Raw genomic sequence first — 4,450 nt, forward strand, 5'->3', positions numbered from 1 at the left:
TGACCTACATTGGGGTTTCCCTAATTGCGTGTGTGGTGTGCCCCGGCACGCTGCCACCTCGCAGCACCCGGCCTGGATGCTGCCCAGCTGGCCAGAGCCCAGAGCCCTTGCTGTGCCCCAGCATGGGGGGGTTGCTGCCCCCAGCCCCAGCAGGATTGGTGCCAGAGCAGGTGGCGAGGCTGGACCAGTTCTCCTGCTCCCCAGACGCGTGGGACAGCATGCTGCGGCATGAGGGCACCCGTCCCTGTCTCGCACAGTGCTGCAGGGCCACGTCACCCACCCCATGGCAGCGTCGTGCCCGGCCCGTAGCTCAGAACCAGGCAGGCGCCATCCCCGGTGCCCTGGGATGTGGGATGGGAGCGGGACCACACAGCAGCAGCATCGTCGTTGGCCCACGGCAGCACACGCAGGAGTCACGCTGGCTGCCCACCCACAGCACGCACCCAGGGGAAACACGGGTGAGCCCTGGCACCAGCCACCAAGGAGGTCAGGTCAGGCTCAGCCACAGTAGCTGCACAAACAGGGAATTTTCTGAACATTCTGGTTTTAGCTGCATTATTATGGCATTTCAAAAGCAAATACACCCCCTGAGCTGGTTTGCTGGCTCTTGCCCCTGTGTGAACATTTTTTAAAATTCTGTTGCATGTTACTTTAGCAACACGAATGTCAGATATCGAGGGAAAAACATGTAATGATATCTGACCCAAAGCATGTGAAAATCCAGCTCTGGGGACCTTCACCCTCCTCTGCCATCGTACCCAGGCACTCTGTTGCTCTTTCCTAAGTGTGTAACAGAAGGTGGCTGAATCAATCAAGTTTTTGGAATTAATTGAAGACATTTGCTACTCTACCAAGCTCAAACTCGATCCAACCCCCACCGCCCCCAAACCCCCACTTCTCCCAGCCCCTGTCCATGCACTACAAGCCGTCTGGCCAGGACCCACAGGTGGTCCGGGGGACACACAGCCCACCACACCCCCACATCTCCCCCCCACCCCACCCCAAACCAGCCAGCTCTGGGTGGAGAGGGGGGGTGTTCCTGCTTGGCCACGTACCAAGCCCTCCCCAAACCACCCAGGCAAGAGGGGCCCTGACCCCCCTGCAGCCAGCACCACAGGGATGGGGCAAGGCTGGACCCGAGCCCAGCAGCACCCAGCTGCCGGGAAAGGCGGAAGGGAAGGGAAGGGCGTCCAACACGCACCGGGAAGGACATTAATTCCGATAAGCAGCCAAGAGGAGGAGTAAGCGGCAGCTGCACACGGTGATGGGATGTCTTTGGGGTGATGGGATGTCTTTGGACGCTGGAGCAGGGACCCAGAGAGCCGAACATGAGCTGCTGCTTGGCCTGGTGCTAATTTGGGGCTTATTTTATTTAATTTTGGGCTAATTTTTTGCTGCAGCCAACATCAGGGGTCCTGCTCCTGCTCCCCGCCAGCAGGGCTGGCCGCCGGCCTGGGCTGTACATGTGGGGACAGGGTGCTTCAGGCCCCACCACATAAAACCTGCCAACACGGGGGAACGTTTCTGAAAGAAACCCCTCTTCTCCCTCTCTCTCTCTCTATATATATATGTACATATATCTCTCTTTCTAAAAGGATAAACATGTATAAAAGCTTTGGCTTGGGGAAGAGCCTCTTTTTCTGCCTTGTAACAAACTGGACTGCTGACTCAAACCAAAACGCATTGAGCCAGAGCAACAAGTTCAAGCAAAATCTGATCCCTTTTGGCAGAGTGGCCCAGCCGGGACCCCAGCTCCCTGGGAAAGGGCTCTGCCTCACACCTGGGACCCCAGCCCCCAGGTACAGCCCCGGGGAGGCCATTCCCCATGGGCTTTGGGGATGGGGATGATGGCCCCAGCCCAGCATGCCAAGCTAAACTGGATGAGGGATAGGTCAGGATTGCCTGGGGATGAAGGATGCGGAAAGTAATAAAAATGCAATTTAAAAAAAATCTCCCCACACCAGAACCACGGCTTTATCACAGATTCATGGAATGGTTTGGGTTGCAGGGACCTCCAAGACCACCCAGTCCCACCCCCTACCACGGGCAGGGACCCCTCCCCCCAGCCCAGGCTGCTCCCAGCCCCGTCCAGCCTGGCCTTGAGCCCTGCCAGGGATGGGGCACCCACAGCTGCTCCGAGCACCCTGGGCCAGCGCCTTTCTGCCCTTACCATGAAGAATTTCTTCCCAATATCTAATAAGTCAAAACTCTGGTGTTTTTTAATAAGGAACACCCAGAGCGGAGGTGTCCTGCAGGTCTCACCCCTGCCACAGCGCTCATCCGAACAACCCCCCCGACAGCCAGCCCAGAAGAACCACCACCAGATCTTCTGAGAGCTCCTTTTCCCCGTTTTTGGCCCCACCAGTCTGACACCAACAGGTCCCACCTGAGATAAGGTTTAAACACAAGCATGCTTGAGGGTCTCAGCAGGCGCACCCTGGTTCCACCTGGGGGCTGCAGGAGACCTGTCCTGCTGTCACCTGACATGCTGGGGACAGCCCACTGGGGACCCCTGACAGATTAGGAGGGGTCAAGAGCAGGGGGTACTGGTCACACCTGCACCAGGCCATCCCCATCCCAACCCCAGCACTCCACTTCCCATCCAGGATGCATCCAGCGAGTCTAACCTTTGCAGCTCACCAGCCCCAGGAGGTCAAGGAAAATGATCGACGATAAGCTGGGAGGATAGAAAAAGCAGAATTATTTTTGCAAGGCCTATTTTAGCAAGAGTCAGGTCTGCAAGCCACCAGCCATCCCTTCTCCCTTTAACGCAACACACAGCATTAAAGAGTCAAATTAGAAAATACAGAGAAAAACCCACAAATAACAAGCTGGCTGCTTAATTTAGGGGGAAGGGAATAAATGCCCTTTCTGAAATGGCAGTGGGTTCACCCGCTAGAAAAGAGGGGCAGTGTGGCGACGCGGTATGTCTGTGCTGCATCGCTGCGCCGCCTCCGTGGGTTTCCCCAACAGCTGTGGATGCAGATGGTCTCATTTCTCCTTTCCTCATTCTACCAGTCTGTATTTCCCCTGAATTTTACAATTCCTGTTCTTTCATGGGAGTATTTATAGCAAAAAAGCAAAGTACAAACACAATCACTTGAGCTTTCACATGCCCCTATGTATTGCATTTAAAAAATAAAGAGTTTACCAAAAATCTGTAACATTAAACGCCATCAGGAGCAGGCAGTTTCGTGATGCTGCGTTAGCTGCTGATCTCAAGTCTTCTACCTAAAATCGAGAAAGCACCTGGAAAAAGACCCAACCCCGTATGGTGGTTTTAATCCTACGCCTCTGATCACTGATGCCATCATGGCCACCTACAATCAACTCTTTTGTTCTCTGGATGTGTATGCAAGCATGAAATAGATGCTGGCATAAATCCTGCCCCAGCGCTGCAAGGAAAAAGTTGAAAAATACACTTAACTCTCAGCTGTGGGGCTGGGCCAGAGCCACAGCCATGGCATGCTTGATGCTGGCCTGACAAATGTCAGGGGGTTCGTAGGAAAGGAGTGATGGAGCGAGCCTGAGGAACATGCCAGAAGCTTTTTATTAGAAAGTACAGAGTTACAGGCCACTGTGGACACGGCGTGATGGGTGGGAATGATGGGAGGTGGCCACGCTCCAGCCCAGGGCAGTGTGCCAGCCAGGCCCCCCGGCCGCACCACCCCCAGACCCTGCTGCAGGCTTTATTTAAGGGCAGACAACAGGCAAAGGAAGCCAGACACAAACAGGGTATCTGTAGCTACACAGGTGAGGGTTTTTTTTGAGGGCAGGGAGCTCTAACGAAATGAAAATGCAGATGGCTATAGGGACAAGAGATTAATGGGAGAACAATATTCAGGCAACAGCATGAGGTTATTTGCCCTCCCCGCGCCCCACGTACCTGCCTGCACATCTCTGAGCACAGCCGGAGTTCTCGGCAGTTAGCCTCCCGCACCCAAACTAAGTTATTTACTATTTTTAACAAGATGTGTTATAAAACAGTAGACACAAACACAGTAAAAAAAAAATAAGTGTGGATCTACGTTATCGTTTTTTAAATTGTCACTAGAAAAATATTCTAATTATAAAAATAATTTGCATGTAAGCACAGAACAAGCGATACAATTTTGTCAGTCTTGTACGTTGATTTTTGAACTCTTTGTTAAAGAGGCTTGTTAAACAAATATATAATTTCTCAATATATGTATCAATCATGTGTATATAATTTAATATAGAAATGACCAATATGCAACAATTACAAGTGGTTAATAAATTCTGTAAATACCATTACAGAAATGCACTGTTGTGGCAGATGACAACTTCAACCTCTCAACCACTGGCTACAGAGAAACACATCTGTAGCCAGCTGAAGTCAGTATTATCTTCAATCCTGTCAAAGTTTTCCGTTAAAATGCAATGTTTGTATAAATAGACTATTAAAGTTTTATATATATATACACACACA

Source organism: Falco naumanni, chromosome 11 (genome assembly GCF_017639655.2).
Source record: "Falco naumanni isolate bFalNau1 chromosome 11, bFalNau1.pat, whole genome shotgun sequence".
Classification (NCBI taxonomy): domain Eukaryota; kingdom Metazoa; phylum Chordata; class Aves; order Falconiformes; family Falconidae; genus Falco; species Falco naumanni.